The 13,302-nt window shown below is 33.1% G+C and overlaps 1 protein-coding gene across 9 annotated transcripts in view; it reads left to right on the top strand.

Annotated features, from left to right (window-relative positions):
- Nucleotides 1-13,302, top strand: part of ZBTB20 (zinc finger and BTB domain containing 20) — a 1,031,727-nt gene that overhangs the window by 25,048 nt on the left and 993,377 nt on the right. The gene's annotated exons all lie outside the window — the stretch shown is intronic.

Genomic DNA, 13,302 nt, shown 5'->3' with positions numbered 1-13,302 from the left:
TCTCTTGCTGTTGGATTTTGTTAGTGATGTATAAGAATCTGATGATTTATGTGGATTTATTTTGTGTCCTGCAACTTTGCTGAAGTTGTGGATTGCTTCTAATAGTTTTTAAATTGATTCTCTAGGGTTCTCTAAGTGTATCATCATATCATCTGCAAAGAGTGGCTTCATCATTACCTACTATAATTCCTTTAATCTCATTTTCTTCTCTTATTGACAAAGCTAGCATTTCTAATACAATATTGAATAGTAATGGTTTCACCCCTGATCTTATTGGGAATGGTTCCAGTTTATCCCCATTACATGTGATACTTACTGATAGTTTTAAATAGATGCTACTGATTGTTTTAAGGAAAAGTCCATTTATTCCTATACTCTCTAGTGTTTTTATTAGGAATGGGTGTTGGATTTTTTTCAAATGCTTTTTCTGCATCTATTGAGATAATCATATGGTTTTTGTTAATTTGATTATTGAAATAGTCAATTATGCTAATAGTTTTCCTAATATCGAACCAGCCCTCATTCCTGGTATAAATCCTACTTAGTCGTAGTGTATTATGCTAGGGATGATTTTTTGTAATGTCTTTGCTAATATTTTATTTAAGATTTTTGCATCAATAGTCATTAAGGAGATTGGTCTGTAATTTTCTTTCTCTGTTTTCATCCTACCTAGTTTAGGTATCAGCACAATGTTTGTGTCATAAAAGGAATTCAGTAGGATTCCTTCATTCCCTATTTTTTTAGGCAATTGGGATTAAATGACTTGCCCAGGGTCACACAGCCAGGAAGTGTTAAGTGTCTGAGACCAGATTTGAACTCTGGTCCTCCTGATTTTAGGGCTGGTGCTCTATCCACTGGGCCACCTGGCTGCGTGGGGGGGGGGGTGTCATTTTTTTTCTAATAGTTTATATAGTATTGGAGTTAATTGTTATTTAAATGTTTGGTACAATTCACATGTAAATCCATCTGGTCCTGGAGCCTGAGTTCAATCTTGAGTCTGTCCTTTAAATTCTAACTTTACCTTGCATCTCTCAGCATTTTGCTTACAAGCAAAATTTCAAATTAGGAAAGAAAAAAAAAACAAAACACTTACTTTACTCTTTCTGCACAGTACTTAAAAAGAAGAGATTTTCAGCACTATCCAACAGTAATCCTTTCTTTGTAACTATTAATTTTACATATCTTTTTCATGACACTAAAGTATAACACTGCCTACAATTGTGAAAGTGTTGGCCTTATCAGCTATTTATAATTCTGATTGTAAATTACAACAATAAACTGTCCTTTGGGAGCATAACTGTCAATAATGTTAGCTAGAGAAAGTGAACCTTATCCCCATAATAAAGCTCTTCAGGACCATATTATCCTGTAGCATTCTTTTCTTTATTATTTTTCTTTTCTGCTCATTACATCTACTAGGATTTTTCCCAGAACTATCTTGTGTATTTAAATAATTTTAAAATATGCATAGGATATCCCTAGTTCAAACTAAAGCTATGAGGGGAAATTTTGTTCTCCTGAATCAATTCCTTTTTTACAGTTTTAAAAAACAGTTAAGTGCAGTGGAATTTTGTATACTCTGCACTTCTGACCTCTTAATTATATGGCTGTATTAAGGAATATAATGTACAAAACCTGACTTTTTACTCATCCCCATCAAGGATGACTTCTGTACCTGTGCAGATTATTTATGTGGATAATTTTGTTTCTTGGCTTTCTACTTATATTAAGAGAGCAAAGAGTCCACTATTGATAGTGAGATATTTGAGAAATTCTTGTTTGTGGATGACCTTACATTGATTATATCAAACACTGCAGAGCCACTCAAATGAGATTCATAATCACACAGAAAAATTTGGTTTACCTATTCACATAGGTAAAACTAAATGAACAAAGAATGTTTGTTGTCTAGACTAAGATGAACAGCTGAATGGACTGTCCTATATTGCCCATACAGCTGATCCATCAGTAAATAAAGGTTTGGACAGACAGTGACTAAGAAAGTGAATTAGGCCAAGAACTTGAATAAGAAAGAGGAAAGAAGCTAGATTACATTTGGAAATTTACTTAGTGCTTTTCATGATCCCCTGTTTTTCCCTTATGCAAAGACCCAAACTTTATGTTTTAGTGCTTTTAGTGACAGGATTGGCCTATGAAGTATAAAATACATTTTCTCTGAAAGTTGTAAAGTCATCTTGAGAATTAAATGCAGATGTGTATGTGTAGACAGCAACACATCAGTGGAGAATTACAGAGAAATATTAGTAACAAATGTGTAATCAGAAAAGAAGGTAGTACACTTATGTTGAAAGGAGTGATAATTGGTTGAATGAAAGTGTTTCGTTGGTATTCAAACAAAATTAAGAGATCCAAAAGAAAGCATTCCACATTGTAGGGTGGAGCCAAATAGAGATTTGGTTTTTTATGAGAAAACATGGACAAGAGTTGTACAGCTTAAGAACCAATTGGAGTACTGGATTATTGGAGGTGGCATATCCACCATTGGAAGGATCATTCATATCTATGAGAACTCAGATTCATTGAAATGACACAATTTCCATCAGATTATTGCCCATCTGTTAGGATTCTTATATGGTGCTTAGTCACTGGAATGGATAGAGACAATAATTATCTAATTTAGCATGGTTCAGTATGATTGATTTGATCCTACAAGGAGATGTTATGGGCCATAACTTGAAACAAGGTACTGAGGGGAATTGAGGAAAGTGGTTAAATTTAAGTTAGCATTGATTTAATCCTATAACAAATAATGGTTTCCTTGTGATGAAATGATTGTTGTGCAGCATATAAGCAAGAAATTCTCAGGGCCAGAGAGGACTTTGGGGGGGACTTCGGGAGATTCAGACTCAAGATTCATTCCAACATCCACCTTTGTGCTGGCTGGAGACATTGGGAGGACGAGAGGCTGAAGCTGGCTGGAGAGGTTCCGAGGGAGCTCTCGGAATCAAGGAGAGAGATAGGCCTCAGCTAACCGGGCTCAGGAAAAGATTCAGCACTTTGAAGGACACAATAAAGGATCTGGACTTTAATTCCTGGCTCATTTGGTATTATTGAACTGAACTGAAACTAAGGCTGCCTCCAGAAGCTCCCCAAGAGATTTTGCTCCAAGAGAACGATTACAATTTAGAGAAGAGAACGTTATACCCATCTGTATTTCACTTCTCCTTTATGGAACAGGTAGCAATGATAGAATCAAAAGAACAATGGGCTTAGAGTCAGATGAGATCTGGTTTAGGATTCTGCCCCTGCCTCTGGTTCTATGAGCATGAACAAGTCATTCAGCTTTCTCAAATGCAAAAGTTAACATTGCTATTGTTATTGGGTATCACTTTTTATCCCTTGAGAGAATATGTTATTTGTGTCTGTTTGATATTATTGATCCTATTCATTTTACCTTGTGATTCCCTTTTTCCTTCTAAAAGTTTTTTAGCTTTAGATCAAATGTTCAAGGACTTTAGTTAACTACTGTTCTACCAGAACCAAAATCTAGATTGAAAGTGCTTAAAGTTCTATCTCCTTATCTTCTTTACTGTTCTTTCTCTTATAAGTGGTTATGTATTGATGCAGTTATTTTTCAGGTCAGAGTTGGGATGAAAGGCTAGATAAATTCCCAGTCAGTATTTATTAAGCATCTACTATGTACTAGGTACTGTGCTAAGTGCTAAGGATACAAAACAAGATATCCTTCCTTCCCCCCCAACACACACACACACACACACACACACACACACACACACACACACACACACACAGGCCCCAGATGAGTTCCTGCTGTTAAGTATTTGGCAGTTTTGTTCCTCTGTGTGTACTATCAGCATTCCTCCTCAAACTCTTGGCTTTCTCTTCTAACCCAATAAAGGTTTAAAGGAATATTTATGATAGAATAAAAGGAATGGAGGGAAAGTAGGAGTAGGGTGAAGATTCATTTCAAAATTGGAAGTCTTATTTAAAAATTATATTATTGTGATCCATATTATGTTTCATGATATCAACATAATCTCTAGTTGAGAGTTTACTCTGTTATACCTATTTTGTAACTATTGTAATATACTTTTGTAGATTGCATTTTTATCTTATTTGTATTTTAATTTTGGAAATGAAGCCTTTATCAAAACCTTTGACTGTAAAAATGTTTTCCCAGTTTATTGCTTCTCTTCTAATCTTTTCTGCATTAGTTTTGTTTATACAAAAGCTTTTTAATTTGATATAATCAAAATTTTCTTTTTTGTGATCAATAATAATCTCTAGTTCTTCTTTGGTCACAAATTCTGTGTTTTAATTTTGAGGAAGGAACAATTTGTATTCTTTAATAGTACATTTCTATGTGCCATGGAAGCATCATATTAAATGTATAAATTACTAATTGATGATTTGGACCAACCAAAATATTTTAAATCACCATAATTTTTAAAAGTTATTTTTTAAAAAAAGCCATTTTAAAAAACTCTCATACCCTTGTCAGATATTGACATATGTTTTTTTTTTTTTTAATTCAGATATAGACTAAATTAATATTGTAAATTGTGATGGTTGTTGTCCGTTATGTAAGAACTTAGAAGTTAGTATGTCACTAATAATTTACAGAAATGAACTATAATGATTGTATTATATTATAAATATTTATTAGTAGATTTTACATAAATTTGGATAATTTATTTTAAAAGAAAAATAATTAGCCCACAGGTTTATCACAAATCAAACTTAATTTTCTTTTTATAAGTTTTTATTTTTCCATTTTACTTGTTTTATAACTGGGAAATGATGGGGAAACTAGATTATCAAGGACAAGATATATGTATCAATAAGCAATAATTCATTATCCAACTTTGTTCCCACCCATAAGCTATACCTCTTACTGTATGTGTGTGTGTGTGTGTATGTGTGTATGTTGCCTGTGTGTTCATGTGTTTCCCATTCATTAAGGATAATCATATAACCTCAGTCATTCAGTGGTCTAGAAAATGAAGGAATTTCAATATTTATATATCAGAATAGCATTTAATCAAGCAGCTAGAAATGACTCTGGAAATAATTTAGTTTATTACATTATTCAGTCGCAGGATTTTTTTCCACAGTGGGCCTACTGATTCTGTAGAGAATAACAATAGTATCTATTCATGTAAAAAGAGATTGTATTCTAAGAATTAGGTATTGTTAGCAACTTAATTACTAAAGATAGAAATAATAAGAGAAGATAAGGTACATTCTAGGATGTGGATTCTTCCCTACTGAATCCCAACAGAATCCCTGTGTTTTTATCCTTCCTCTAATTGTTGAAGATTTTTGATGCTTCTGGCCTTTCTTGGTTTACTTACTCCAAGAGGGAGTGCTTCCACTACTAGGTTTGATCTAATTATTTGGTTCTGGTAGTGTCTCCTGCCACAGTGAAAAGACTATTGATTTTGTAATAAGCATTCCCAATGTCCAGATTTTAATATGAGCAAGTTACTTCTCTTCCCTGGGGCTCAGATCTCTCATTTATAAGATGGTTGGATTAGCTGACCTCTAGGATCACTCTCAACTCCCAAATCTATTCTATATAACCCTTCTAGATATATGGGAATTATGAATTCCAAGGGTTCATGTTTTTGTTTATTAATAGAAATGAATTTATTTGTAATTAAAAAAATAGGGAATAACTTTCTGGAAAATTTGACTTGTGGGCCAAAAATTTGAGTTTAGACTACTTGCTTCAGTTTCTGGATTTGAGTGAGTTAAGTCCAATTTGTTGACAGGATCTTCAAAGTTCTTTACATCAGGATTGAATCTTCCATAGTTTTAATATTGCATCTTTGGATGCATGCATGTTCATGCGTGTGTGTGAGGGAGTAGAGAGGGCATGGATAGTAGGTGAATTGCAGATTCTATTGGATCAAAGACACTCTGAAACTATGTCAAACATCACCTACAAAACATAACAAAAATGAGTCTCTTGGTCACCATTGTCTTTAAAGTGTCTTGTCTTGTCCATCCTAGCTTCAGCAGATTGAGTTTGGTAAGTAATAGGAGCCCTCTCTGTAAAAATAGAATCATTGGATAATTTGGAATTTTGGAGAATGTTAACTTGGGAAATCTCCAATGAAATGCTCCAGGGGAGTGGTTGATTCTAGGCTCAGGACCATCTCAAGGGTGTATGCTTCCTATCAAGTCTCACCCCCCACTAATCCATCCCCCCAAAGGGTGAAATCATGTAAAATAAACAACAAATGCAATTTTGAAGTTGGATCCCCATTTCCTTGGGACAAAGTAAAACTCTTTAATTGAACATGTAAGACCTTCCATAACTTGGTAGCAACTCAGGTTTAATAACTTCGTGTATTTTTCATTCTAGCTGACCTTCCTTATTAGATGTTTTCTGATTTTCACCTTGTACATTTCCTCCTTGGTATGTTTGTAGAGGAATTAGAAAGTGATGGGAATATGTTCTAGGCATCTGCATACTTCATTAATTTCTTCCATGACACCTTACCAGAACCTGTCCCCTATACTCCCAACAGATTTTAATATGTTCTTCCTCAAAGTATCTTCCAATACTTTGCATCTTTTCTTTGTACTTACAACTTTTTTTTTTTCTTTCTGGTTTCACACTTCTTTATCTACTTTCATTATGGCAAAAACTCCTTGAGGGCAAGGGGCAAGTTGACTTTCAGTTTTAATCCCGTGTAGTTTTGCTTATAGTGACTATTTAATACATTTTTGCTTAATTGAATTCATGATAACTTAATATGGAGATTATTTTGGGGGCAGATTTTAAGTGTATGTTATAGGTGTATGTGTATGTTATGTCTTTGATATTTATGATTTTAAAACAAAGGTGGGAAATAGATGAGGATTGTGAGAAATACATTGAAAAACATAAATCAAGAATAAGAAATGAGCGTAACCAAAGCCTTTTAGAATACACAGAAGGCTCATATGTATTTATCATGATTTTTTTCTTCAAGAAAAGAAAGCCTCAGATCAGAGTACTTACAAATATGAAATTGGTTGTATTTTTATGATCAGCAAATGACATATTACTGAGGTTGTTGTTCCTGAAGTAGTTGTTTGTATTTTGTTGTAGCAGTGACTTATTAGAAAAAAGAATAAAATAGTACAAAGCTAAAAGAATAAAAATCATAAAAAGGACATGGCATGAAATTAAAATAGATTAGTGCTGACCTATTTAGATGTATTAAATGGCATGTGGAAGGAAGAAATTACATATAAATAGAATATAATAATTTAATGTAGAAATTTAAATGACAAATCAATTTCTATAATATTTGTTGTTCTATAACAATTTTTATAATTTGTTATATAAAGAAACCAAAAGAGTATTAAAAAAAGAAAAACCTTAGTCAGCAAACATTTGACTTACTTGCAAATTGGAGATAAATGCCAGCCAAAGGCACAGTGCTGAAGAATGCAACTAACATGTAATAAAAAGAGATTTGGAAGACCTAGACTCAAATCCTGTCTCTGAAGCTTTCTACTTTTGTTACTTTGGGGAAAGATGACAGCAAAACTCCATGACTTCAATTTCCAAATCTGTAAAATGAGGGAGGACTCAATGACATGTAGATTTTATGATCTAATTAAGAAAAAAAGTTGGTGAAAGATCTAACTAAACAAAACTTAGGGCATTTAAGTTTGAAAATAGGAGTACAACACCCAGAATAAATAAAAAGGAAAAGATCTGCAAAGGTCTTTATTAATAAGCTTTTCACCATCTTTAGACAATAGAGCCATTATACCCAGATTCTAAAATTATAGTCTGGGATATTTTTATAGAGGCAAATAAAGAGAATAAAGACAGGTAGAGTACTAAATTCAAACAAGAATATTTAGAGATTTGTGTAATTGATTTACATGGTATCAAAAGAAGGGAAAGATACTAAAGGCATGGAAAAAAGTATTGGCTTGTATTTATTACAAAAAAAAAAGAGAAAAAAAGATGACCTAAGAAATGTCAAACAACTTTTGATAATCCCTGATTTCATATTATATAAAAATCTGCACATTCATTGAGGATATATTCAATTAAGATAAATAAGGATTAAATAGGACTTTTAAAGTAATATCTCACAATAGATTTATTATAAATTTACTGACATGTAGAAAATAATTTCACAATAATTTTTTTTGTCAGCCATCAAATCATTTGATTAGGTAGAATGAAATGATCCCTTAAAAGTCCTCTTATAATAAGGTCTTTTTCAAATAGGGGTGTGCTAGAGCAAGATCATACTATCTTGTGGGAGCTAATTGTTAAATTTTCAGTATGAACATTTATACCACACAAATTAGCTTACCCTACAAAGCAGAGTATGATTTATTGTTTTGGTGCTTGTCTAGATTTATGAACATGATAGAAAAAAATGTTAAGGCAGATTGAATTTCAAAGTCTTCAAAGTATGTCTCATAAAATTTTCCCCCCAGAGAACAGGTTATTAAATATTTACCAATGTATCCTTGGTGCCATCTATAGAGTCCTGCCCTCTCCACTAGCAGCCCTCTCTAGTCAATTTTTTTTCCCACTGGACATGGAAATTTTCCCCTCCTTCCAGGTTTACTATTTTAAAAATTTAAGAATATAGTCTGAAAGAAATAGAGGGGTTTAGAATAAACTCTTTCCATTAAGTTGCCAATAAGAAGTAAACTACCTGCCCAGGTTACTACCTGCTATTCTTTGGCATTTTAATCAGAGACTTAAAGAGAACCTATTCTTTATGAGAATTACAATATCTAGAAAGCATATATTTTAACTATAATAATCAAAATATCTTATATTATGAATGCTACGTTTTTTCCAAAGGACTTGCACTTATACTATTTAATTTGTTCTTCTTAATAACCCTGTGAGACAAGTAAGATAGGCCATATAATTCTGATCTTACAGATGAGAAAGTTAAAACTAATATAGGTTGCCATGATTTACTCATGGTCCTGATACTACTTAGTGGTATAGTTGGAATTAGAACCAAATTTCTTGACTTTATTCTTAACGTTCTCACCACCTTAATGCATTGTAAAAAGGATATTAGAGGGAATAGGGAAAGAGAAGTAGTAGTAATTGCAATAACAGAGGGGGGAGAGATTCACATTTGATATTGAAAATCTTTTATGCCTGCAGATCCTGTTGACATAAAGAGTGGAGTTTTGAGAATAAAAGAGGAAAAAGACATTCACTTTTTGAATGTGATCTGTCTAGGAATACTCAAAATCAGCTTTTTGTAGAATATAGTATTTTGTGACAGCCATATGATAATCCAAGATCCATGGTGAGCACGAGCAAGCTGTGACTAATTTTGAAAAAGAATGATAAAAGAAAAATAAAAATCTATGTACTTTTTATTTTTTGAAAACTTTTATTCTTCTTTTCATTTTATTTATATCTTTTGTTTTTATATTCATATTTTCCCCAGCATATCTCCTCATGCTTTTCCCTTCTAGAGAGCATTAACCCAAAGAATAAAAAAGAGAAACACATCAGTTCAGCAAAACCCTCATATGAAAAAAAAAATTTGACAATATATGCAGTATTCAGATTCATCTGCAAAAATGCCTTCTCAACTCTTATTTGGGACCAAGCTTAATCATTATGTCACAGTATTTAATATTGATTATTTTGTTGTTGGTATTTTAAAAAAAATTTTATTGATATTTTATATTTCTTATATCACCATAATATCTCATTAATTTCTTCCTCTCTCTCACCCAGAATGCCATCTCTTGTGACAAATAGCATTTTTTTTTTTTATCAGCACAACTGATTGACATATTGAAACGTTTTGAAAACATGCAATGTGTTCATACCTGTGGATCTGCCATATTCATGGAGGGGTTGATTGTGGATTTCTTCTCATTCCTCTTCTCCTCTTCAACTAGTTCTATTCCTTAGTTTTTTATTTTTAAATTTAATTTTACACTCTCCCAAAAAAGAATTTCTCTCACTCTCTTCATTATTCATCTTCTTTTTCTTTTTACCCTAGACCCTAGTTTTCTGATTCATGATTCCTATAATTTACCTGATCTTTCTCTTTTCTCTGTATCCTTCATGCCATTCAAAACTTCCAAGTATCCATCTTGGCTCATGTCCTCTAGGCATCTCCTACCACTGCCATGTAAGGCTTGCCCAAGTATTCCCCTTTTCTCATTTCCATGTGAATTATAGTTATCTTTTTCACATAGTGGGTTAGGGAACCACTGTGCCCCCTGCGATGTGGAAAATCTTTGTCTGATTTGAATGTCCTTTCTTTTGTATTGCAAGGGCTTTTTCCTGATTGCTTATGGAACTTATTGTTTCTGAATTGAATTATTTAAATTTTACTTCTATGTATTTTGGAGTTTGCAGCCTTGGGTTGGTTGGTTGGTTGGTTCTGGAGGTTATCTGTGAATTCTTTTAATTGGAATTTTATCTTCTAAATTTAGAAGTTCTGGGCAATTCACTGCTATTATTTTCTGTATTATAGTGTTAAGGTTTTTTTGCCCTGTAGTGTTTTTCTTAGGTTGTTTCTATACATCAAGTTCACTATGCTATGTTTGCAGAGTGAGCATATTTTCTCTTAATTTTACTATTTTTTTGCTTCCCTTTTTCTAGGTTGTCTTTCACTTCTGTGTATTTGCAATCCCAAACTATTCTTTCATTGTTTCTTTATCATTGTCATTTTTGTCACTTATTGTAAAGTCTCTCTCTCTCTCTCTCTTTTTTTTCTCTTCTGTTCATTATCTGTCTTGTGCGGAATATATATTCTGCTCTCGTGATTTTCTTTCTCTTTTAAACCACTGAGATAGAGTGTATTATTATGGATCCATGTTCTCCTCAAATTCTACATGGTCCTCTTTGTCAAGAATTGGATCATTTTCCTTCATTTTGTAGGATTTCTTCATTGATGCCTGAGCTTTTTAGCTAGATCCAGAGACCACATTTCCTTCTATTGTTACTTTTTTCCCATGTTGGTTTATCTGTTTATGGTCAAGGTCTTTGAGTTATCTACTTCCTGAAATTTTTAGTACTTTCTTTCTCCTTTTTCTTATCTTCCTTATCATTCACTTTCTGACTTCTCTTGTCTGATTGTGGTGTACTTATAACTTCCTTTCAAAGTATTTCAGCTTTTTTTCTCATAATGGGCAATTCAAAGTTTACCAGTCTTGGTCTTTCCTCGAGTGACTTTTGGGTGGTCAGAACTAGCCCTATCTGACTAATGTGGTCTTTTCCTTGAACTTGGTGGAGTGTTATATGCCCACCCCTAATGTGTCTCTCTACACCCCCACACACCACATATCCACATACAATGTCCTGTCCTGAAGACCTGCTCACTTCCTCTGTTCCTCTATTCTCTGGCCTGCTAGTTCAGAGCTTTGTAATTTTGGTACTTCTGACCTATAGCCCCAGCAAGTTGTTGCTTCTAAGAGGCTGGGCCTTCTAAGGAGCTAGGCCAAACTGGCTTTTGAGACCAATGTAAACTTATGCAGCCTAGAGCTCCAATATCTTTTAACACTGGGAAGAAGCCAGAAGGACCAGGCTGCATGGTCCATTTTGATGTAAGCCTGATGCAGGCGTAGCCCCCTTTAAGATTCCTTGTACCTTTGATATTCCTTGTTTAATCTCTAACTTCCTTTGGGCTAGTTTAGGTTTTCAGCCCCCATTCCAATGATCTGAAATTCCTTTTTGGGGAGAGACAGAAGGAGATAACAGAGAATTCCTGTCTCATTTACAACAACAAGAGAACTCCTGTCTTATTTACAACAACAGAGAATTCTTGTCTTATTGACAAATATCTCCGGAACCTCGTGGATAACATCTCTGTGCAAACATTGTTTTGATGACTCTGTTATGTATATAAGGAAGGTTGAAAAATGGAATCTTGGCATTTGGTGTATGCCAGCCAATGCCCGTCAACTGACGTCCCCTTGCAGGCAGTTTGGTCTTCCTGAAGGCCAAATGCCTGTCTATCCCTTTACTATCAATAAAGACTTTGTTTCCATACAGCATTGAGTAGCAAATTCATTTGCTACCGACCCAGCCCTTGGTTACTTTTGGAAGGAGAAAAGGAACTGATCCATCTCGGTTTAGAACCTCGGTTTCCCTCATCAAGCCAATGTTATTCTTGGGTTTTCTAATGTGGTATCATTGCTGGTAGTGTGAGAAATGGAGGGGGGGGGAGCATCTCACTGAGCTCAGAGTCAGTGAACATCAGTTCCTGTTGTTGTTACTTTTAACTTCTTTTGAATTCTGATCATGAAAATAGCTGAAGTTGCTTTATCTTTGGTGTATAATTTCTGTTTTAGAAAGATTTCACATAAATCAGAGAAAAAAAATCTACTTCATTATATCAATGCTTAAAATATTGGTATTCTTTCCATTTGCATTGTTGTAACAATTGTTTGTTGTTTTCTAGGTTCTGCTTTCATTATTTTGCTTCATTTCATAATGTTTTCTCATTCTTCTCTGTGTTGCCTAGATTTATTGTTTAAAGCAGTAATCTTCCTTTACATTCATATATCATAACTTGTGTAGTCATTCCTCCCTCTATGGGCAGTTACTTGATTGTCAGTATTTATTTAAAACATATTTTGGTGTATATAAGGTTTTTGTTAATGTCAAAATGTATATGACATTTTAACCATTTTTTCAAATAATTCCAAATTGCTTTTCCAAAGGCTACCCCAAAATATATTAGTGTACTTGTCTTTCTATTACCCTATAGATTCTATTTTTTAATCTTTGCCAATTTTCTCTGGGTGTTATATGAATCCTTAGATTTTTAAATTTCTCTTATTATTAATAATTTGCAATATTTTCTACCATATTGTTAATAGTTTGCAATTTTTCTTTTGAGAGCTTCATATAATCAATACTCTTGTTTATCCATATATTTTAAATATCAGGCTTTTTGAAAAATGTACTGATTTTTTCTTTTTAATATTCCTTCTTTATTCTAGTTAAAATAATTTTATTCTTTTAAAAGCTTTTCAATTTCATGTCATAAAAGTTATATGTTCTGTCTTTTGTAATCATTTATGTCCTTTATTTGAATAAAAATTGATTCCCTAGTTCTGCCTGTGAAATATATCAGATATATTTTTTCTCTTCTAGTTTTATTATGGTGCTGATTTTAATATTAAGGGTTTGAATAAACCATAGTTTATTGTGCTATGTAGTATAAGATGCTAGTCTATACCTTATTTATGCCAAATTGCTATCCAGTTTTCTCACTGATATTTTTTAAAAAGGAGTTCTTTTATCAGTAATTTATATCTTGGGGCTTATTTAACACTAACTTATTGAATTCAGTT

This window comes from Sminthopsis crassicaudata, chromosome 3, assembly GCF_048593235.1.
Source record: "Sminthopsis crassicaudata isolate SCR6 chromosome 3, ASM4859323v1, whole genome shotgun sequence".
Lineage (NCBI taxonomy): Eukaryota > Metazoa > Chordata > Mammalia > Dasyuromorphia > Dasyuridae > Sminthopsis > Sminthopsis crassicaudata.
This window is presented reverse-complemented; position numbering and strand designations above follow the sequence as displayed.